This window comes from Mustela erminea, chromosome 12, assembly GCF_009829155.1.
Source record: "Mustela erminea isolate mMusErm1 chromosome 12, mMusErm1.Pri, whole genome shotgun sequence".
NCBI classification, from domain to species: Eukaryota; Metazoa; Chordata; class Mammalia; order Carnivora; family Mustelidae; genus Mustela; species Mustela erminea.
In genome coordinates, this window is record NC_045625.1 from 25,876,978 (window position 1) to 25,902,715 (window position 25,738).

The 25,738-nt window shown below is 39.0% G+C and overlaps 1 long non-coding RNA gene and 1 pseudogene across 3 annotated transcripts in view; one reads left to right on the top strand and one right to left on the bottom strand.

Annotated features, from left to right (window-relative positions):
* The window catches only part of LOC116570288, a 432,758-nt gene that overhangs the window by 223,715 nt on the left and 183,305 nt on the right, over positions 1-25,738 (bottom strand). The window lies entirely within an intron of this gene.
* Positions 18,146-18,259, top strand: LOC116571280 (annotated as a pseudogene).

Sequence of the window (25,738 nt, forward strand, 5' to 3'; positions counted from 1 at the left end):
GTATATGGGTTCTTAATGGCTGTGATTCAAAAGTATTGACATTAGTTTTGTTCACTTTTCATTGTCTGGAATTAGTCTCATGGTCAGAACCTATCTGCAAAAGAGATGATTGTAGATGACAGCATGAGTATTTGGTGATCACTAACCCATCATCTTACATGATCCCTTGGGCATCTGTGAGGTTCCAGGAGTTTAAACAACATATCCAAGGTCATATGTTAATGAATGATTATATCACTAATTATTTTTCTATGTTCTGTACTTACTTATGTCTCAAAATCTCTTTGGCTCAGATTACCTTCTTTCTCTCTTACTAATCTCTACCCTTCACAAAACCAAAATGCTGGTCAACACCACAAGTAATGTCATGCTTACCTAAACTCATATATACAGTTGTTAGAAACTATTCTTGTGAGTCCAAAGGATGTCATATTATTGCCTAAATATGGTGCTATTCATTTCTGGATAGTAAAGGGCATTTGTAGCTAAAGACCCCATCTGCATAAGAAATAAAAATATCTAAAAATTCAAAGGGAAAGAAACATTTTTTTTTCATGAAAAAAATGTTAAACATTTTCGTGGCCCATCAATCACAATGACATAAGCTTTAATTATTTAAAAAGAAATTTTATTTCTGGAATCAAAGATTTGGATCTTTCTTCCCAAGGTAAAAGTTTTGAGACGTTCACTCTGTTGAGTGTTCTGTAAGATTTACTCTGACCTTATTAGAATTTAACACTCTGTAAGATAAATTGATGCCCATGCTACAGAATAGGAAGGCTCTCTCAATCTATTTTCCAGAAAAACCATCCTAAACCACAAATCAGATCATGTCACTTGTTCTGCTTAAAAATTTCCTTGGCTTCCTTGCTGGACACTTCCAGTTGACTACTCCATCTCCATTCTTTCCTCATCTTCCTGGCGAACTGAACCCAGGTTTTACTCAAGCATTAGGCAGATAATGTGTTCAGGAAGAGCACATCCCTCTCAAATCCCAGAATATGATTTAAAAAATACCTTATATTAATCACTTTCCACTTAAATGTTTACTTTTCCAACCTCGGTGCAGCCAGCTAAGGGCAAGCATGTGACTTAGCTTTTGTTAGGGGAAGTGATCTGGAAAATTTCCAGGAAAATTGATAAAAACTGAAAAAAAGAGGTTTCTGGCTCTATTCTTTCCCTTTACTTCCTATATTGAAAAATAGTTTCATAAGAGGTGATGCAAGAGAAAGAATAGCAAGATCCTGAACCACTGAAGATATTGTTCAGCAGCTATATCTAAATGGAATGATCTCTGGACTTCTTGCTCTATGAGAAAATTGAATGTATTTATTACTTAAGCTACTGTCAGCTGGATAGTCTGTTACTTGTGGCCTAAAACATTCCCAATTGATAAACTACAAATACCTAAAGAAAAAAAAATGGCCTTGAAATTCTTTATCGATCCGGCCCCAATCTTCCTTTTCAGCTTCACCTTCAGCCACTGTCTTCATCGCATGAGGCCATATCCCATAATGAGCTAAAATCTGTTCCCTGGTTTACCATGGACCATTACACTTCCTTGATATTACATATGTCCATCCCTCTCCCAGGATTGTTCTTCCTCTCCTCGCCATCAAAGTTTTCCTAAAAGATCTCAATCAAATGGCACCTCTTGCTGTATTCTCCCCTGACTCCAGCATTCAGAGTTAACTTGTTCCTTTAACTATATTCCCTAGAGCCTTGTAAAAACTTCTAATATGTGCTTAGTAGCTCATCTGCCTTGACAGTTTACCTGCCTACCTCCATCACTAGACTGAAAACTTCTTAAAGGCAGAGACTATAATTCCTTTACTTCTACTTAGCCTGCACCTAGCTCAGTCCCCATGAAGGAGTCTTGATACTTACTGAATTAAAACAACTCATCAGATGTTAAATTGTTGATTTTTTTCCCCCTAAGCATGGATAGGATCTTTTAAGACTAACCTTTCCATCCCCCTCATTTCACAGATAAGAAAAAGTAAGACCCTGCAATTACCCAGAATTTAGTGTCAGAACAGGTGTGGAACATAAACCTTCTGATGTTCAGGCCACTAAGAATTTTTTCCATTTCTCAGTTTCTAGGCTGAAGCTATTTTTTAGTTTGACCGCTTTATTCAACTCTGGTGACATGACCTTCCCCCAGCTTTAGCTTTACCAGTCATAGAAATAATTTTCCATAAATCCTAGTTTGAGCACAAGGAAGAAGAGAGAAATGTCAAAAAGTAAAAAAGAATACACCCTAGCTTGGAAATCAATCATCTTTAGGATCACACTAACCTAGCAAACTCTGCCTTACCAAAGTCTTTCTGGCTTGCAATCCATATCCCCTATGCTGGGCCTGGAAGCCATCCCTGACCTTCAAGCAGAATGGGTGGGGCTTGATATTGTACATGATTCTGAATAGTCAAACTCCTTGCCTGGAAGCTGTTGAACAATGCCCCCTAGTCTACCAACCACTATCTGGCTTCCTATTTCAGACAAAAGGACACACTGAAACATAATGATGACACATATTCTGATATATTGTGCCTGGAGACTCCAGGCACCATCCACCCCAGATTAGAGCACTTGGATACAGAGTTCAGCCTAGATACTCTTTATCTCTCTGACCGATCTATACCAACTCCTAGCATGACAAGTTCAATCAAAATGAGGCAGGAAAGAGTGGTGGTGGCATTATGGAATGTTTTTTCTAGGACAAATATTTATTCATGTGTTCAATAAAAATTTATTTCTCTCAAAATTCACTAGTCATTAGGGAAATGAAGTCAAAACCATAATGAGATATCACCTCACACCCATCAGGATGGCCACAATCAAAAGAACAGAAAATAAGTGCTGGCAAGGATAAAGAACAACATAAAAAGAACATACAACCATTATGGAAAACAATAGAGGTTCCTTAAAAGATTAAAAACAATTACCATATGATCCAGAGATTCCACTTACGAATATATATCAAAAAATTTTCAAAGCAGAATCTCCAAGAGATATTTGCACATCCATATTCATGACAACATTATTCACAATAGCCAAGAGCAGAAAGCCCTCCAAATGTCCATCAATAGGTGAATGTATACAGAAATTTGGCATACACATAAAATGAAATATTACATAGCCTTTAAAAAGAAGGAAATCATGACACATGGCAATACAGATAAACATCAAGGGCATTATGCTAAGCAAAGTAAGCCAGTCACAAAAGGACACATATTGCATGATTCCAGTCACAAGAAGGATTAAGGGAGTCAAATATGCAAAAACAAAATAGAAAAGCAAGGGTTATTTTTACCTATTGCTTCTTCTCCATTTGTATTTTTCCTTCTGCAATATCATGTATTTGTATGTTGGGTCTCTTGAATCTCTGCCCCTGTCACTTTTTCTTTCAAGCTTTCCTTATTTTTATTTTTCTGTCTAAGTATTCATAGCAGGAATGACTGGTGCCCTCCCTCACATCCACTTGGCCAATCTCTGATGTCAAATGGAGCTGCAATGGACAGTGCCATGTGTGCTCAAACTTGCCTTGTACTGACAAGCTGTCCACTTCAACCACTGCCCGCATCTTGAAATGCAGAGGAATTAATGTTCCCAGGGGCATCCCTCAATCAGTGGGAATGGGAGACAGTAGTTAAATGCTCCAGACTCCTGACCTTCAGGGGCTCAATTCCAGGAAGAATTCTGTGCAATTCTCAAAAGGTCTCAATGGAATTGAGTCTTTTTGCCCAGAGTAGAGACTTCAACAAACATCCTTATATCGGATTTTACTCATTCCCTATTTTATTCTCCATTCTCTTTCACTCCTGCTGTCAGGAATCATCTTTAAAACACAGTGCCTGCACCCAGTTTCTGATTTGGAATGACTGGGTAGGAGAGGAGAAATATTTTAAGATATTCTTGTATTTACCTCTTAAGATCATTACTCTGGACCTCAACATTAATTATCCTCTCCTTTAACTCAAACAGTCTGATTTTTAAACACAAAAGTTATTAAGCTCCAAGAAGGTTACATTTCTCCCCACTATCATTCTCTCTCTCTCATTCAATGGTCATCCATTCATCTCCTCCAATAGATTTATTTCACTATTTTTGTGTCCTAATTGTTCAATCTGATTTCTTCCCCTTTTTTTGATTTCTTCCCCTTTTTTTGATTAATGCTAGGATATCTTCAATAATGGGAATCTGAAAGAAGGTAAAAGCTCAAGGTATGTCTCATCCTGTGGGCTTGTGTTTTAAGGCCAGGATATCAGCCTCCATGGAGGCTGCTACTCTCAGTTCTACCTAAACTCTTTCAATGTGTAGAAAAGGAAAGACTGCCCACTCTCAACTTTCTCCTGCCCTTTTGTAGGTGAAAGAAATGAACATGCTCCCAAGAACTGGCACTGGCTTTCTTCTAATGTCCAAAGATCCCTGAAAACCAGCCTCTTCCCAGAACCAACAATCTACTTTCCTCATCCTTGATCTGTGATGTTCTCTCTGGGTCACTGCCCAGCAATTAGGAAAAATCCCATCCAGTTCTTTTTCAGGGACCTCAGCAAAGCCCACAGCCTTATCCATACCCAGTCACTGAAAGATTTTGGTGCCTATTTAGCTCAGAAGAAATAAACGTACTTGTAGGTGGAGAGGAAGGATCTAGAGATATTCTCAGGTCACATATTTCCAAAATCCACTCTCAGTTACAGATAATAAGTAAGCCTTTGGACTAGATGAAGTCATCTACATAGTGAATACACATAAAACGAAGTCTGGGGGCAGGGTTCTGGAACAAGAAAACATTTGGAGGACAGGTAGAGGAGAAAAACTTACCAATAATATAATTTAAATGAATGTTTAAACATTTCTAACAAAACTGTATTTTAATAAATAGCATTAGCCATCAGGGAAATTTGAATCAAAACTATATTGAGATATCACCTTACACCAGTTAGAATGGCAACAATTGACAAGACAAGAAACAACAAATGTTGGAGAGGATGTGGATAAAAGGGAAAACCTCTTAAACTGTTGATAAGAATGCAACTTGGTACAACCACTTTGGAAAAGAGTGTGGAGATTCCTCAAAAAGTTAAAAATAGAGCTACCCTATGACCCAGCAATTTCACTACAAAGTATTTATCCCAAAGATACTGATGCAGTGAAAAGAAGGGCCAAATGCACCCCAATGTTCATAGCAGCAAAGTCCACAATAGCCAAAATATGGAAGGAGCCAAGATGCCATTCAACAGACAAATGGATAAAAACGTGGTCCACATATACAATGGAATATTATTCAGCCATCAGAAAGGATGAATACCCACCATTTGCCTCAACATGGACAGAACTGGAAGGGATTATAAAGTGAAATAAGTCAAGCAGAGAAAGACAATTATCCTATGGTTTCACTTATATGTGGAACATAAGCATTAGCATGGATGACATTAGGAGAACAAAGGGAAAAACAAAGTGGGAGAAATCAGCGGGAGATGAACCATGAAAGACTATGAACTACGGGAAACAAACTGAGGGTTTCAGAAGCGGAGAGAGAGGGGGTGATGGGTTAGTCCAGTGATGGGTACTAGGGAGGGCACATATTTACATGGAGCACTGGGTGTTATATGCAAACAATGAATCATGGAACACTACATCAAAAACTAATGATTTAAAGCCCCTCAGGAGGAGGAAGCAAAATGGCGGAGGAGTAGCAGATTGAAATATCATTAGGTCCCAGGAGTTCAGCTAGATAGGTATCAAACCATTCCAAACACCTATAAACTCAACAGGAGATAGACGATAAGAAGAGCAGCAATCATAGGAACAGAAAATCGACCACTTTCTGGAAGGTAGGACATACGGAGAAGTGAATCCGAAGCAATGGGAAGATAGACCATGGCGGGAGAGGCCAACTCCTGGCAGGCGGTAGAGCATGAAGCACAAAATTGGAACCTTTAGAAGTCTGCTCCACTGAGGGACACTGCTCCGGAGGCTAAATGGGGGTGGAGCTCCCGTGGGGACAGTGTGGTCTCAAGACCCGCAGGGTCACAGAAAGACCAGGAGTATCTGAGTATGGCAGAGCTGCCAGGTATCAGAGTGGGAAAACTGGCTATAGAGACAGAGCTGAGGAGAGAGCTTTCAGCTCGTGGTTACCTTAAACTGTGATCTGAAGCACAGTCAGACCACTGCTCTCCAAGTGGGGACCCTACAACTGGCAGATCCAGAGAGACCCTTTCCTTCCACCTCCGGGAGGAGCAGTGTGGAAGTGCGTAGCATGAATCTACTGGGTTTGGAAACTCCAAATGGGGGTGTGTGCCAGAGACAGACACACTGGGTCACAGGCCAGGTGAGCTCATAGTGTGGCCAGAGATCAAGGAGACAGGAGGGACTGAATGCTTACCTCTGGTGGCACACTGAGGAGGGGGGCCCAGAGCTCTCAGTTCCTATGGGGCCGGAGATTTGGAGGCCACCATTTTGATTCCCATCCTCCAAAGCTCCATGGAAAGCATTCAGGGAACAAAAACTCCCAAGAGTGAAACCAAGCAGATTAATTAGCCTGGCCCCTGGCAAGGGCGCTGCAATTCTGCCTCAGGCAAAGACATTTGAGAATCACTGCCACAGGCCCCTCCCCACAAGATCAGTAAGAATATCCAGCCAACACCACATTTATCGATCAATGAGAACTGTGCAACTACAGCACTAGGGGAAAGCAACACACAATTCATAGCTTTTTAGCCATGATCCTTTAATCCTGCCAAGCAAATTTTATTTTATTTTTTCCTCTGTTTCTTCCTCTGTTTGCTCTTTCCTCTTTTAACATTTTTTAACTATTTTATCATGAAATACCTTCTTTTTAAAAAATCTTTTAAAATTTTCATTGTTATAGTCATATTTTATCCCTTCACTGTATTTTACCTTATTTTTTATACACTTATAGGGTTTTTTTCTTCTAAAATTTTAGGATACAATTTCTTCTAATAGATCAAAATATACCCTAAATCTAGCACATGGCTTTGTTCTAGTCTCCAGACTGATCACATTCTCTCCTCTTTTTACCTCTCTTTTTCCAACCAATTTATCTTATCAATTCCTTTTTATCAATTTTCATCTTTACAGTCATATTCCATCTCTTCATTGTGTTTACACTTATTTGTGTGTGTGTGTGTATGTTTTTCTTCTTTAAAACTTTGGAAGGTAGTTTCTGCTAAGATATCAGAATATATCCAAAATCAAGTGGGTGTCTCTGTTCTAGTCACCAGTCTAACATATATATATTTTTTAATTTTTTAATTTTTATTTTTCCCCTTTTCTTTCCCACCCCCAGCATTGGGTCTATTCTGATTTGGTTAGTGTATATTATTCTGGGTCTTTGGCACCCTTTTAGTATTTTATTCTCTTGTTCATATATTCTTATCTAAATAAAATGACAAGATGGAAAAACTGACCACAAAAAAAAAAAAAAACAAGAGGAAGTACCAACAGATACAAACCTAATTAATATGGATATTGGTAATATGTCAGAACTAGAAATCAGAATGATGATTCTCAAGGTGCTAGCTGGGCTTGAAAAAGGTATGGAAGATATTAGAGAATCCCCTTGTGGAGAAATATAATCCCATTCTGGAGAAATAAAAGAACTAAAATCTAACCAAGCTGAAATTTTTAAAAATCTATTAATGATGTACAATCAAAAATGGAGGCTCTTACTACTAGGATAAATGAGGCAAAAGAAAGAATTAGTGATATAGAAGACCACTTGATGGAGAATAAAGAAGAGAAAAAGAGAGACAAACAACTACTGGACCATGAGGGGAGAATTCAAGATATAAATGATACCATAGGATGAAACAATATTAGAATAATTGGGATCCCAGAAGAAGAAAGAGAGGGGCAGAAAGTATATTGGAGTGAATTATAGCACAGAACTTCCCCACATTGGGAACAGGAATAAACTTCAAAATCCTGGAGGCACAGAGAAACCCCCTCAAAATCAATAAAAATAGGTCCACACCCCATCACCTAATAGTAAAAGTTACAAGTCTTAGTGACAAAGAGAAAATTCTGAAAGCAGCCCAAGACAAGAAGTCTGTAACATACAATGGTAGAAATATCAGATTGGCAGCAGTCTTATCCATAGAGACCGGGCAGGCCAGAAAGAACTGGCTTGATATATTCAGAGCACTAAATGAGAAAAACATGCAGCCAAGAATACTATATCCAGCTAGGTTATCATTGAAAATAGAAGGAGAGTTAAAAAGCTTCCAGGACAAACAAAAATTAAAAGAATTTGCAAATACCAAACTAGTCGTATAGGAAATATTGAAAGGGGTCCTCTAAGCAAAGAGAAAGCCTAAAAGTAGTAGACCAGAAAGCGACAGAGACAATATACAGTAACAGTTACCTTACAGGCAATACAATGGCCCTTAATTCATATCTGTCAATAGTTATCCTGAATGTAAATGGGCTAAATGCCCCAATCAAAAGACACGGGTATCAGAAATCAACCCCATCAATATGCTATCTATAAGAAACTGATTTTAGAACCAAAGACACCTCCGGACTTAAAGAGAGGGGGTGGAAAACAATTTACCTTGCTAATGGACATCAAAAGAAAGCTGGGGTGGAAATCCTTATATCAGATAAGTTAGATGTTAAGCCAAAGACAGTAATAAGAGATGAGGAAGGACACTACAGCATACCTAAAGGGTCTGTCCCACAAGAAGATCTAACCATTTTAAGTATCTATGCCCCTAACATGTAAGCAACCAACCATTTAAACCAATTAATAACAAAATCAAAGAAACACAACAACAATAATACAATAATAGCAGGAGACTTTAACAACCCCTTCACTGAAATGGACAGATCATCTAAGCAAAAGATCAACAAGGAAATAAAGGCCTCAAATGACACACTGGACCAGATGGACATCACAGATATATTCAGAACATTCCATCCCAAAGCAACAGAATACACATTCTTCTCTAGTGCATGTGGGACCGTCTCCAGAATAGATCTCATTCTGGGTCACAAATCAGGTCTCACTGGTACCGAGAGACTGGGATCATTCCTTGCATATTTTCAGACCACAATGCTCTGAAGATAGAACTCAATCACAAGGGGAAACTTGGAAAGAACTCAAATACATGGAGACTAAAGAGCATCCTACTAAAGAATGAATGGGTCAAGCAGGAAATTAAAGAAGAATTGAAAAAAATTAACGGAAACAAATGAAAATGAAAACACAACCATTCAAAATCTGTAGGGCATAGCAAAGGCGGTCCTGAGAGAGAAGTATATAGTGTTACAAACCTTTCTCAAGAAACAAGAAAGGTCTCAAATACACAACCTAACCCTACACCTAAAGGAGCTAGAGAAAAAACAGCAAAGAAAGCCTAAACCCAGCAGCAGAAGAGAAATAATAAGGACCAGAGCAGAAATCAATGAAATAGAAACCAAAAGAACAGTAGAACAGATCAATGAAGCTAGGAGTTGGTTCTTTGAAAGAATTAATAAGATTGATAAACCCCTGGCCAGACTTATCAAAAAGAAAAAAGAAAGGACCCAAATTAATAAAATCATGAATGAAAGAGGAGAGATCACAAACAACACCAAAGAAATACAAACAATTATAAGAACATATTACGAGCAACTATAAGCCAGCAAATTTGACAATATGGAAGAAATGGATGCATTCCTAGAGACATAGAAACTACCACAACTGAACCAGGAAGAAATAGAAAACCTGCAAAGACCCATAACCAGGAAGGAGACTGAAGCATCATAAAAAATCTCCCAGCAAACAAGAAGAGCTCAGGGCCAGATGGCTTCCCAGGGGAATTCTAACAAACATTTAAAGAAGAAGTAATACCTATTCTCCTAAAACTATTCCAAAAAAAAGAAATGGAAGGAAAACTTCAAAACTCATTTTATGAGGCCAGCATTACCTTGATCCCAAAACCAGACAAAGACCCCATCAAAAAGGAGAATTACAGACCAATATCCTTGATTAACACGGATGTAAAAATTTTCAACAAAACACCAGTGAACAGGATCCAACAGTACCTTAAAATGATTATTCACCACGACCAAGTGCGATTTATTCCTGGGTTGCAAGTCTGGTTCAACATCTGCAAATCAATGAATGTGATACAATACATTAATAAAAGAAAGAATAAACACCATATGATACTCTCAATAGATGCTGAAAAAGCATTTGACAAAGTACAGCATCCTTTCCTGATCAAAACTCTGCACAGTGTAGGCATAGAGGGTACATACCTCAATATCATCAAAGCCACCTATGAAAAACCCACAGCGAATATCATTCTCAATGGGGAAGAACTGAGAGCTTTTCCCCTAAGGTCAGAAACATGGCAGGGATGTCCACTATCACCATTGCTATTAAACATAGTACTAGAAGTCCTAGCCTCAGCAATCAGACAACAAAAAGAAATAAAAGGCATCCTAATCGGCAAAGAAGTCAAACTTTCACTCTTTGCACATGATATGATACTTTGTGTGGAAAACTCAAAAGACTCCACTCCAAAACTGCTAGAACTCATACAGGAATAAATAATAAAGTGTCAGGATATAAAATCAATGCACAGAAATCCGTTGCATTTCTATACGCCAACAGCAAGACAGAAGAAAGGGGAATTAAAGACTCAATCCCATTTACAATTGCACCGAAACCCATAAGATACCTAGAAATAAACCTAACCAAAGAGGCAAAGAATCTATACTCAGAAAACTATAAAGTACTCATGAAAGAAATGGAGGAAGGCGCAAAGAAATAGAAAAACATTACATGCTCATGGATTGGAAGACCAAATATTTTGAAAATGTCTATGCTACCTAGAGTAATCTATACATTTAATGCAATCACTATCAAAATACCATCCATTTTTTTCAAATAAATGGGAAAAATAATCCTACAATTTATATGGAACCAGAAAAAACTCTGAATAGCCAGAGGAATGTGGAAAAGAAAGCCAAAGTTGGTGGCATCACAATTCCAGACTTCAAGCTCTATTACAAAGCTGCCATCATCAAGACAGTATGGTACAGGCACAAAAACAGACACACAGATCAATGGAATAGAATAGAGAACTCAGGGGCGCCTGGGTGGCTCAGTCATTAAGTCTGCCTTCGGCTCAGGTCATGATCCCAGGGTCTTGGGGTCAAGTCCCACATCGGGCTCCCTGCTCTGCAGGAACCCTGCTTCTCCTCCCACTTCCCCTGCTTGTGTTCCCTCTCTTGCTGTGTCTCTCTGTCAAATAAGTAAATAAAATCTTAAAAAAAAAAAAAAAGAATAGAGAGCTCAGAAATGGACCCTCAACTCTAAGATCAACTAATCTTTGACAAAGCAGGAAAGAATGCCCAATGGAAAAAAGACAGTCTCTTCAGCAAATGGTGTTGGGAAAATTGGACAGCCACGTGCAGAAGAATGAAACTGGACCATTTCCTTACACCACACACAAAAATAGACTCAAAATACATGAAAGACTTCAATGTGAGACAGGAATCCGTCAAAATCCTTGAGGAGAACACAGGTAGCAACCTCTTCAACATCAGCCGCAGCAACTTCTTCCAAGAAACGTCGCCAAAGGCAAGGGAAGCAAGGGCAAAAATGAACTATCAGGAATTCATCAAGATCAAAAGCTTTTGCACAGCAAAGGAAATAGTCAACAAAACCAAAAGACTCATGGAAGAATGGGAGAAGATATTCGCAAATGACATATCAGATAAAGGTCTAGTATCCAAAATCTGTAAAGAACTTATCAAACTCAACCCAAAGAACAAATAATCTAATCAAGCAATGGCCAGAAAACATGAACAGATATTTCTGCAAAGAAGACATCCAGATGGCCAATAGACACATGAAAAAGTGCTCCACATCACTTGGCATCAGGGAAATACAAATCAAAACCGCAATGAGTTACCAACTCACACCATTCAGAAAGGCTAAAAGTAGCAAGTCAGGAAACCACAGGTGTTGGCAAGGAAGGGGAGAAAGGGGAACTCTCCTACGCTGTAGGTGGGAATGCAAGCTGGTGCAACCAGTCTGGAAAACAGCATGGAAGTTCCTCAAAGTGTTGAAAATAGAGCTACCCTATGACCCAGCAATCACACTACTGGGCATTTACCCTAACAATAACAAATGTAGTGATACAAAGGGGCACATGCACCCGAATGTTTATAGCAGCAATGTTCACAAGCCAAACTATGGAAAGAACCTAGATGTCCATCAACAGATGAATGGATAAAGAAGAAGTAGTATACACACACACACACACACACACACATACACACACACACACAATGGAGTACTATGAGACCATCAAAAGAAATGCAATCTTGCCTATTGCCAGGACATGGATGGAACGAGAGGGTATTATGCTGAGTGAAATAAGTCAATCAGAGAAAGAAAATTATCATATGATCTCTGAACACAGGAATTTGAGAGGCAGGGCGGGGTGTTTGGGGTATAGGGAAGGACAAAATGAAACAAGATGGGATCAGGAGGGAGGCAAACCATAAGAGACTCTTAATCTCACAAAACAAACTGAGGGTTGCTGGGGGTGGCGAAGATAGGAAGAGGGTGGTTGGGTGATGGACATCGGGGACAGTATTTGCTATGGTGAGTATTATGAAATGTGTAAGCCTAATGAATCACAGACCTGTACCTTTGGGGCAAATAATATATTTTATGTTAATAAAAATAATTTTTAAAAATTAAGAAATTTTAAAAAATAATGATGTATTTGTATGGTGACTAACATAGCATAATAAAATAAAAAATATAAATAAAAACAAAAATATCAAAAGGCTAAAAAAGAAAAATCATCTAACTGTATAAATATATAGAGAGATAGTATTTGCCAAAATCTAACACCCATTCAGGATTTAAAATTATTTTTCAATAAACTAGAAATAAAAGGGAACTTCCTCAATGTGATAAAGAATATCTATAAAAAAAACCTACAGCTTGGGGTGCCTGCATGGCTCAGTGAGTTAAAGCCTCTGCCTTCAGCTCAGGTCATGATCCCAGGGTCCTGGGATCGAGCCCCACATCAGGCTTTCTGCTCAGCAGGGAGCATGCTTCCCCCTCTCTCTACCTGCCTCTCTGCCTACTTGTGATCTCTGTCAAATAAATAAATAAAATCTTAAAAAAAAAACAATAAACAACAAAAAAATACCTACAGCTAACATCACACTTAGTGTTGAGAAATTCTAAGCCTTCCTAGTAAGATCAGGTACAGGCAAGGAACTCTCCTACCACTCCTTTTCAATATCATACTGGAAATCCTTATTAATGTAGTAAGGCAAGAAAATAAAATAAAAGGTACACAGATTGGAAAGGAAAATATAAAACTCTGTTTGCAGATAACATCATCTGTGTAGAAAATATGAAAGAATCTATAAAACAAACAAACAAAAAAAACACCCTCCTGGAACTAAGTGGTATAGCATAGACAGCTAATACACAAAAAAGTCAATTGTTTTCTTATATATCATCAATGAACAAATAGAATTTAAAATAAAAAACGCACAACACCATCTACATTAGTAACCCCCAAAATTAATTACTAAGGTATAAATCTAGCAAAATATGTATGAGATCTTTATGAAAAAAACCACAAAACTCTGATGAATGGAAACAAAGAAGAATTAAATAAATGGAGAAATATTCCATATTGATGGATAGGAAGACTCAATATTGTCAAGACACCAGTTCTGCTCAACTTTATGGATTCAACACAATCTCAGTCAAAATCCCAGTGAGTGAGTTATTCATTTATTTATTCATTTGTTTATTCCTTTAATCTTTCGATCTTGACAAACTAATTCTGAAGTTTACAGGCAAAAGACCCAGAATAGCTAACATACTATCAGAGGAAAACAAAGTTGGAAGACTGACACTACTCAATGTCAAAATTACTGTAAAGCTACAGTAATCAAGACAGTTTGGTATTGGCAAAAGAATAGGCAAATAGATCAATGAAGTAGAACAGAGAGTCCAGAAATAAACCTACATAAATATAGCCAATTGATCTTTGACAAAGGAGCAAAGCCAATACAAAGGAAAAAATACAGTCTTTTTAAATACACGGTGCTGAAATAACTAGGTATCCACATGCAAAAACTAAATTTAGACACAGACCTTATACCCTACACAAAAATTAACTCAAGACGGATCACAGACTTATACGTAAAATGCAAATCTATAAAGCTCCTAGAAGATAACATAGGTAAAAACCTAGATTACCATTGGGTATGCTGATGACTTGTTAGATACAACATGAAAGACACAACCCATGAAAGAAATAATTGATTAGCTGGACTTCATTAAAATAAAAGATGTCTGCTCTACAAAGGACAAGTCTAAATAACGAGAAGACAGGCAACAGACTAGGAGAAAATGTTTGCAAAAGACACATCTGATAAATATCTGTTATCAAACATACACAAAGAACTCCTAAAGTTCAGTAGTAAGAAACAAACAATTCAATTTAAAAATGGGTTAAAGACTTTAAAAGACACCTCACCAAAGAAGATATACAGATGGCAAATAAACATATGAAAAGATGATCAACATGTCTCATCAGGGAATTGCAAATTAAAACAAAAATGAGGTATTACCATGTACCTATCAGAATGTGCAAATCCTAAACACTGACAACACCAAACGAAGGTGAAGATGTGGAGAAACAAGAACTCTCATTCATTCCTGTGGGGGGGAATGGGAAATGGTACAGCTGCTTTGGAAGACAGTTTGGCAATTTCTTATAAAACTAAACATATTCTTACCATACAATCCTGCAAAGGTGCACCTTGGTATTTACCCAAAAGACCTGAAACACTATATCCACACAAAAAGCTGAACATGGGTGTTACACCAACTTTCTTCAAAACTGCCCAAACTTGGAAGCAACCAAGATATTCTTCAGTAGGTGAATAGATAAATAAACCATACTACATCCAGAAAATAGAATATTGCTCAGTGCTTAAAAAAAAAAAAAAAAAAAAAAAAAAAGGCTATCCAGCCATGAAAAGACATAGAGAAACCTTAAATGTATATTACTAAGTAAAAGAAGTCTATCTGAAAAGGCTACATACTATAAGACTCCAACTATTTAGGACATTCTGGAAAGGTAAAACTATGGAAACAATAAAAAGATCAGTAGTTGCCAGGAATTCGAGATAGGGGGAGGGATGAATAGGTGAAACATGGAGGAATTCTAGGGTAGTGAAAATATTCTATATGATACTATGATCATGGATACATATCATTACATATTTGTCCAAGCCCACAGAATGTATTATACCAACAGTTAACCTTAAAGTAAACTACAGACTTTAGGTGATTATGTGTTAAGGTAGTTCATCAAGCATAATGAATGTACCACTTTAGTGGAGGATGTGGATAATGGGGCTACACCTAAGTACACATGTGTAGGAGAAAAGGGTTTGTGGAACTCTCTGTACTTTCCTCTCAATTTTGCTATGAACCTATAAAACTGCTCTGAAAAATAAAATCTTAAAAAAAAAATAGAGGGGGTAGTATTGAGAATTGTGTCAGCAAAGAGGTCCTTGGAGAACTCAATTAATACAGTAAGTGACTCTTCAACCTTAGACACTACAAGACAGAAAAGAGGAGAAACAAAACTGCAACCATCAGTGAAATTAATTCAGTTACCTTCCCTTGGCAGAAAAAGCAAGCTGCAAAGGAAATAACTCATGCATTTAATGAGTGCAGAGCATCAGCCAAGCAACGTGAGGGATAGAGACAAGACACAGAGACAAGAGATGGGACAAGTCCTTGAGAGGGAACCCAGTCATGTGCAAGACTCAGTGAATATAGGGATACCCTGATAAAATTGGGAGTCCAAAGAAAGGAGTAAGGGTATCACCAAGGCCCTCATGAGTATCAGGACAAAGGACAGATCCCCTGTTGAGAAGTAGGAAAACAAGGAGTTTATGCTTCCATACTTCTTAACACCACTACATATATGGGATCTAGAATCTTTTACATTTATTAAACTCTGAAGAGTCTGGTAAGAGTACTTTTTTTGTACTCTTTGTACTTCGATTCTCAGATAATCACAGGAGAACTAGGAAAGGCAAAGATGCTACCCAAAAATATTCTGTGAAAATATTGTCCTGGATGGAGTCATAAAAAAATGGGAATGATCAGGCATGGTAAAATTTAAAAAAAAAAAAAAAAGTAGAGAACGTACCAGTTTAAAATCCCCTCCACTTACCTAATTTGAAACAACCCTTAAAACAGTCCTGTGTGAAAAGCAGGGCAGATATCATTAATATCCCCATTTTATAAGTGAGGAAATTAAGGTTTAGACAAGTTAAAGGACTGACTCTAGGTTACTCGCTAAGTGACAGAACTGGGACCAAAACCCAGGACTGGCACTGCCTCTGCCGAGGAAGGCACGGAAGGAAGGGTAATGACTCCTAATTGAAATGTCTACCAAGAGTGTGATGAGCTAGTGTGGGTAACGGCTGCCCCGACTCGGGCTGGGCCGGCATCAGGCCAAGAGCAGCCTGCTTCCCAAGCATTCCTTCACTTGTTCAAGAGATCATGAAAATTAAATTGGGCTATAACCAGGCCTTAATTCCCCACCCTTGATGTGAGGAGCCATATTTGTCTCATTAGCCCAGGTCATAAACTCCAGCAGGAGGGAGAAAAGGAGGCAGCAGATAAAAGGGAGGGAGGGAGAGGGAGACAACTGTATGACGGGAGAACAAGAGGGAGGCAGGTGAGAGGCTTATGTGAAGGACAAGCACACTTTCTTATGTTACAGGTGTTCCCCTCCCTGGCGTCATCATAATTGGATTTTAAGTTTATGTAGCTCTTTGTAGCTTTCCAGACAATTGGGTGGGCTCTCTCGTTTGATCCTCGTTACCTTCCTGGGAGTCAGGGCAGAGAGGACCAATTCCACTTTAGCAGGGAAGGGATGCGGCTCTGAGACATTGGGAGGCTTGTCCAACTAGCAGACCCAGGGTCACTAAAGCCTGTGCTTTTTGACTCCTACTCCGTAAACAGCAGGTCACAGTCTAAATCCCCGAGAGCTACACAGGGCCAGAAGGTAGAGCTCCAGTATTCTTTTGAACATATCATGCTGCCTCTCAAATCACAGAAACATACTGAACAAGGATTTTTATTTCTACAGAGCAACAGGAGTTTGCGTATGAATGTGCTATTACCAAATAGTAAAAAATCCAAGGGACTGTCCTTCTTCTTTGATCTACATTGGAATATGCACGAATCACCTTGTCGATTAACCTGGTGTGGGTTAAGAGTAGGAACTTAGAATTATTTTTGTTTAGTTTACAGAGATCTGTGCCACAATGGTATGTATTAGAGAAACTTGATCTAAATCAAGCATGAAAGTCTTGGCTTCAAATTACATCTCTTGGATGTTTGCCTTCCACATAAAAGAAATATAGCGATTGACTATCTCCAAAGAATAAAGCTCTTCAGAGAGCCAGAATAGATACACTTCTAGAAAGATAATGAGGTGCTGTACAATGATATGGGCTGTCACATCGGGGTTCAAGTTTGGTTTCTACCACTTAGTGGACAGTATAACATGGATAAGACAGTAATAATGAGTGTAGATTTGGGGTTCAAATTGATCCAGGTTCAAATCTTGGCCCTACTATCTTAGGAATGTTACTTGGACCTCTCAAAACTTTTAATCCCACCATGTGTATAGTGGTTTTACTGGATTATGCTTAAGGAATGGTAACCATTATTATTAAGGCATATCTATCCTTCAGTGGAAACACATTTTATGATATCCTTTGCCTAAATGGCAAACCTTGGGACTTAAATAGCTCAGCTATACCATATGAGGTTTTTTCCAATAAAAATACTGATTGGACATTGTCCCTTATTCTTTTTTTATTTTTTGTGTACCAATTTGGTAAGTGCTTCTAAATTTACCTATCCCTAGATAATAAACATAGATTATACTTCTGCTTCAGGTAGACAGAGTTCACTATACACATGATACTAGTAAACTTCTATTGCATCAGATTGGATAACAATAGGACTTTGTCTATTGAAACAGGTTTCAAGGATTCAGAAGAAAAATAAACTATTCAATAACGGTCTTTTAAAAGAAATTGTTATAGCTTTGCGCAGTGGCAGTATCGTAGCCAATGAGGTTTATCCGAGGCGCGATTATTGCTAATTAAAAGGAATTGTTACAAATTTAGCTGGAAGTTTTAGTTTAAGGCAAAGCTTAATCTATCCATATCAAAGGAGTTCTACTATATTCTCATAATGCTGAATGTTCAAAGAAAAATCAGGTTGTCAAAACATAGTCAAGTATGATTTTGGAATCTTCTCAAAAAAAAAAAAATCTTTCAATAACCAGAGGGCAGACAACAACCTTCATAGCTGGCAGAACTTCCATGTACCTTCTACAGAAATAAGCTAAATGACCTCTAGACAAAGGAAATTCAAAGATGCTCCGGCCCCAAGGCTCCAATTCTTAGGGGAATCACAATGTTATAATAAAAGAAGCCTACCCCACCTGCTAATAACTCAATTATTACATGTAGCTTTCCATCTACTGAGCTAGAACTATGCCACTAGAAAGACTTTGACTGTGTGTCCTTTGGAAATTCAGCTCAAATATTATTGCTTCTGCCCCTGAAAGCATTATTTTTTAAAGCAAAATAGTAAAGAATTCCAGTATCAGTGCCTGGATTTGGATCAGATACTCGTAGCTAACATATGCAAGGCAGAATCCTAAGATAGATAAATATATACTTATAGATAGATAGATAGATAGATACTTATAGTACACATATATATGTACATATAAAATTGTATCTGATCCACATAACAATGATATAAAGTATCATTATATACCTGTATTATTCCCCTTTTACAAGTGAAAAAAATTGTGGCATAGAGAAGTCAAGAGACCTGCCAAAGATCACATAGCAACCTTTAGAACTAGACTCCAACTCTGACAACCTAGGTCCACTCTGCTCTCCTCCCTCTCAAGGTTAGCTCCTTACCAGATGGATGGCTTCATATGGGCAAGGTACTCAAATGCTCTATTCCTCACCTGGTAAATGGAGAGAATTACAGATCCCTGCAAGTATAACAGATTGTAGGATTGCTAGATGGATTAACAAAGATACCTCCCGTCTTTATCTCAGCACAGCTTCTGGCACCCAGTAAATGCTCAACAAAGACTATGTTTTATTTATAATACTGTCTTCTGGGTGAAGGCAGGACCATTTTATTCATTTATTCATTTATGCAGCTGAGCAAGTCACTCAACCTCTCTGAGACTTCATTTCTTCATCAGTAAAATGGGATAATATAATACAAATATCAACATCTCAGAGTTATCATGGCACATAAAAGACACTCAGATGAGTTAGCAGAATCCCTTTGCATAGTACCTAACACAGCTCCACATGGAAATAGGTACTGTGATAAAAACTTCTTGATCATAGCAATCCATAATGTAAAAATGATAATATTGCCTCCTCCTCATCCCTGGGGATCTGTGAGGATAAATGAGACAATCTCTAGGACAGAGATTGTTAGGAGAAAGGTGCTTTATAAATCTAAGAGGTTGCTATTAATGATCATCATCATCATAATAAATTTGGTATTGGAGAAATCATAACTCATCATGCATGACTCCTCAAGGGAAGCCTATCAAGGCCTCCTTCAATGACACAGTGGCAGCTGGTGCCTGAGGCTTTGAATCTATGGAAATAGGAGAACGAAGATAGTGATGTTACAGAGAGAAATCAAAAAGGTATTCCAGCTGGCTATTTAAAGAGGGTCTTCCATGTCCTCCTGCCTCCTCACCCTCCCCACCGCTCCCTCACACCAAGTCCCCACCAGATCTCCAGGAACAGCAGACCTCAGGTTCTGATCTTCAATTTCACAGGCCCAAGAACTCAACCATACCCATACATCTAAGCCTATGAGAGTCTTAAAGGTACTCCCCTGCAGGGAAGTCCCAGAGAGCTAGGCAAGCTGGGCAGCGGGTTTCCTGATGGCAGCCTGATACAAAACTCTCTACTCAGCAAGCCACAGTTTTAGCCCCAAATGCCAAAGACTGGCCCAGGTTGGTGAGATGAAGACAAAACTAGCATCACATCGTAAAGGCCAAGAGCATCCAGATCTGGATAGGAATCCAGCTGCCGCCCTTAGATTCATGTAGCAACCTCTCCAGGGCTCTGTTCCCAGTAAAAACAGAAGGCTCTCAGAAGGGACCTGGAAGGGTTAAAGAAGATAGAGTCCATGACGTATCTAGCACAGCAACGGACACAAAAGCCCATGGGTAATGATAGCAATCATCACTGTAGCTATTGTGCTGCTAGTAGTTTTATTCTGATTATTCAAAAAATTAAGAAAGAATAATAAAAGAAAGAAAGAAAGAAAGAAAGAAAGACAAACAGGTTAGCATAAGAAAAAAAGGAACAGGCCAGTCATCTGATCAGATGAAGTCTCCCCCATATGTTCCATAATTTGGTCATGAGTATGTTGAGTGTGGGAAGGTCAACAGCATCATTAAAGGAATTACATCAGGCTGGACAAACTTCCTCAACTCAGGAGACACTGATACAGAAACCAGACACAAATATATTCATTTATAGATTCAGATGTCCATTTCCAGTAACCAAACTGTATCAAGTACGCAAGAAACCAAATTAGCTATTGAAAGATGACTTGGTGAGCATGAGATCATAGAAAATTGGAGGGTCCAGTGGGATATTTATCCAGGTATGTCAGGGCTAAATACATTCTCTCCCACTATAGACCCCACCCCCTACCTGATCTGAATACTTGACACTTATGTCAACTAGATGACGTTCAGATACTTCTGTTTTACAGAAAACAGAGACTTGGAGAGGTTGCCACACAAGTCTCAGCAGGGCAGCTGGATCTCTGCTCAGATCTGTATGCTCTTGGCCATTATCATGTGATACTACCAAAAATAATATCTCCTTCTAGTGTACAGGCCAAAGTCTTACTCCCCTTTTCCCAAAATCCACATAGAACACTGCCCTCCATAAAGCAAAGGTTTTGAAGTCCACTAAACCTGGATTTGATTCCCTGTTCCACCACAGCCAAGCTGTGTGACCCTGCACACATTATTCAACTTCTCTGAACTTCAGTTTGCTGATCTATAAAATAGTGACAATAGCTTACCTCATAGGCTATCACAATGCTTAGCAAGAATATATATATAAATACTGAGCACACTGCCTGTGTGATTATTATTATAGGAGCTACTAATTAATTTCATTATACCCACTCTTTGTTTGATTTCTGTGACTCTAGTTGTAAAGACAAATCCTAAACACAGTGATCCCCAACTGTTCTGCCTCCATCAATCCACTCAATCACACAAGCACAGCACATCTCCATGGCCGGCCATGTCGGAAGATAGTTCAAGTCACTGACACTCTGCTGATTTTTAGATATCTTACCTTAAGAGGGCGACCTCATTGCCTAATTCTGGGGACATCTCACTATAAATGATGGGCACAGGGAAAAGAAGAGGTATCCTAAAGGCCCAGAGAAATGCAAAGGACCAACTATTCTGCCAACAATCAAGCAGTTTTGTCCTCATAAATTGTAGCCATTTCTATTTTTCTGCCCAGAGCATTTTCTTCCTCCCTGAGACCAGCCCCACTTTGAAGGGACGATTGCTTTCCCTGGCTACTCTTAGTGAAGCAGCCAGCACTAACAGGACTGTTAGCAAGATCATCTACAGTGATGTCACATTCTGCGTTGGACAAAATGTCCCAGATAGCACTTTTCCAGTGTCTTTGAATAGTCACTCTCTCTTTATATCCAAATGCATGTGCGAGCTCAGTTCAATGAAGAAACACATTAACAGCAACCTCTCTATTCCCTCTAGGTTGCTCGCAAGCCTTCCTGTGTTTTTAATCTTCGCCGGGCTCCAAAACCAACCGTGGTGAGTGATGTGAATACCAGGCTTCTCATTTCAGTAAGGAGATGACTGGATTGGAGACTCTGAAGATTAATAAAAAGAAAAAAATCCGCACTTAGAAAAACCACTGGTTTGAAAAAAAAAAAAAAAGTAGATCATGATAAAGATTAAGAAGATGATTCAAAAAAAAAAAAAAAAGAAGAAGATATAAAATATTCCCCTCTTATCTAGAGTGGTGAAAAACTGGCATAGGCACAGGGCAATGCTGACCTGCTCTTTCATAAGACTGGCGATAAGCAACAGCAATTCATAATGGGGAACTTATTGCAGCAAAGTACAAGGCTAGGGGCTTGGGATTCAGAGCACACAGAGAAAGGGGTTGTTGATTTAAGTGGTGTGGGAAAATGGAGAAGGTATTGCTTAAAGCAGTAACCAGTGCTGTTTATTTGGGATACGAGCTCGAGAATATTATTATGGCAGAGAAAAGAAGTTATCTCTGGTGAATTGTCTTGAATTATGGGGGGAGCGAGAGAGGCTCACTGCATATGACATTTAGAATTGCAATTTCTAAGCAGAGCGCCATGTCTGATATATCATTTATTGTCTCTGCCTCTCTCCTTCCAAAGCTGCATTAAGGACAGATGTGAACTTCACTTCCCTGGGTCTCCATTTTCACACGTTGATTTGGAGGACATTTATTGTCCCTTCACAACAGAATCATATATTTTCCCCCTCTCAGAAGGTTTAGTTCATCACTAAATATTCAGGTCTAGGAAGCGATTTTTCTTTTCTCTTTGTGTGTGATTTGTCTCTGCGGAGCTGAGCCCCTTTGGTTGAAAACAAGAATCTATACAAATAAAGGGCGCGAGTGAAGAGAGAGTGTGGGTGGATGAGCGGAGGGAAGGTTTCTCCAGTGGTGATGGAAATTTGCGCTTGAGTCTTCCCATTTTAGCTGATTTTACAGGAAGGAAGAAACAATGCTCCCCCGATCAGGTATCCGATCCTGCTGGCTTAGAAGATTCAAAAGGCAGTTTCAATTACCATGCAGCGTAGTCCTACTTCCCACTGAAAAACAGTATGCATATTGCAGATTCTGGTGGGGGCTCTTTGAAAATGAAGTTTCCACACCACCCTCCCCCTGCCTTTCAGGTAAAAATGAACTGATTCCAGAGACAGACATTCCAATTTCATAGATTCAATGAATTGTTTAACTGCAAGGGACGGAGATACCCATTTTTTGGTAGCAGAACAAACTGAGATCTTATAAGTTACATGACCAGGTCAAGGCAATATAGTCTCACAAGTGGTTGTATATGTATATTGATGGGTTTGCTGTACCACTCTGGAATTCTTCTGTTTTCTTGGTGTGTGCTGGGAATCTCTCACTTAGCTCAGGATCTTTGCCAAGACTCAGCACTGGAAGTCCCATGCAGCCCTGTCTGGCCACAGTCTCCCCACCTCCCTGGGGCTCTGTGAAGGGGTAGAAGACAGGTGCAGCTGCCCTCAGAAACCTAAACTGCAGGCCGCACGTTGTCTTGGGGGAAACAGCTTCTCTGTTCGCACTATTCTGCATCCCACACAACACACTAGCCACTCCCTGCCCCCTTCCTGTAATCCCTTCTTACACTGAGGCTTCTGAAACCAAAGCCAACAAAGAACATTCTCTTCAAGCAACTTCTGCTTTTAGTCCTATAGCTAAAGCTCTGGAGAAAAGAGAACACAATACACAAGTCAGTATCTCAACAAATTATTCTGCCACACTTGTCTTGTAGACTCCTGCCCCTGGGGCTTTGTTCAGGCTGTGCCTTCTACCAGGAATGTTCTTCTCCTTATCCCCTAGCTATCCAAGTTGTGCTGTCCCTCTATTGTTCAGGAAGCCCTCCTTGACCAGGCATTTCTTGTCTTTACTATTTCATGTCTCAGGCCCATGTGACTTTTTTTCCCCCAATCAGACAGTTAGTCCTGTAAGGGCTCTTTTGTGTCCCCCAGATTACCTAATACACCAGTCAAGCCAGTCACATGGGCGTGAGGTTGGGTTTGAACCCTGAGCAAATTGTTTTCCCTCTTGAGACATCATAATAACCTCAGAATGTGGCTGTTAGTGTTGTTCTTCAAAAATTTTATCATGGCTTAATTGTTTTTCTTCTGCTTATATAGATGACACAGTCTTCTCATAAAAATTTCAAAAACTACATGGTATCTAAAAATAGGATGGAAAGGGTATATGAATTCCACTTTATGTAAGCACCATTAACATGTTCTTGGCCATTCTTCACATATGTTTATGACTCTATATGTATCTATATCTATATGATTTTATATTTTACATAAATAGGGTTATTTCATATATACTCTTTTTTAAGTGGAGAATATTAAAGATCATGTGCAAAAGTGTCAAGCAATATTAGTTGAGTAAAAATATTAGTTTAACTGGGGTCTTAGTAAATAGTTTTAAATGAATAAATAAAAAGTGTTTCCCATAGAATGTGGGGAATAAAGGAAAGCAGGAGATGCCCCCTATACCCTCCTGCCCCCTAGACCATTCTCCTGTCTCTAAGCAGGACTTCACTCAAAATATTCCACTTAAATTAGCCCAGGGCCCAAAGTATGTGGTACAAAGGACAAATGAACGTTCTAATTGGAAACTCTATACCAGACACTAAGATCAGATTTCTTCAGCATAATGTGCCTTTCAGACATGGTCCATATTCTCAGTTCACCAGCCAGAAGCCCTGAATAGGAGGGACAGAGCTATACACCTCGGGCAAAATATTTATTAAAATCAAGACAAAGTACACCAGACCAAAATGTATCTTCCCTCGAGATCTCATAGAAGAGACTCCAGCCTCTAGAGCCCAGTGAAGAAGCTTAGCTTTCTTACAATGAGAAATAAACATATCTCATCTATCAGCAATGACGTGAAAATCCGTGTCAGAACACTGGAAGTCATCTCCTCTGAACAGTCCTCAGTTAAAGATCAAATTCAAACCCACAGAGATTCAGTTTCCATGAAGAACCAAGGTGATAATGGGATTTTCTCCACGACAACACCCCACTGTCTTGGTGGTAGTAAGCTCTGCCTAGTTTCTCCTCCTGGCCCTTGCAGAGAGGCTAGAGTCCGTGTGTCAGATAATCCATCATCACCCATTCCTGCCACCAGAAAAGGACTAATAGATTATAAATGTTTCTTCTTCTGTCGGCTAATCGGCTGGAATGTGATACCTGCCACGACACATAACAGTCCTGCTGTCCTGTTAACAGACACAGGATGTGACCACCTCCACCCAGGTGTGTGCTTGTGACTGCAGCCGGGTGGCTGAGCCGTGCGGCAGCCTGGGCTTCTCTCATGCAAGAGCACAGACATCCAGGGGTAAGACCATGGATTTCTCATGCTATCTTATTTTCTTCAAGGCGTTTCTCACTATCTGAAATTAAATTAGTTATTTACTTACATCTGACACTCCTACTAGATGGTAAAAGAAGGGCTTTGCTTTGCTGATCATTAATATTAACTCCCTCACCTCCTAATTTCTTTCCACATTTCACTTTCTTAATAACAAACATACCAAACTGAACCGTCCTCTACATACATAGACTGTTTCTGGCATTCCTGACCTCCCTTTAGCTTGCTTTTTCTATTTTTTTTTTTTCCTAATAGCTTCTGTCATCTTCTAATATATTATGTAATCAGCCATGATAAAGATCATTTATTGCCTGTCTCCCCCTATGGGAATGAAAGGTCTATGGAGGCTGAAATCCTTGTGTGTTTTTTTTCACAGCGCATC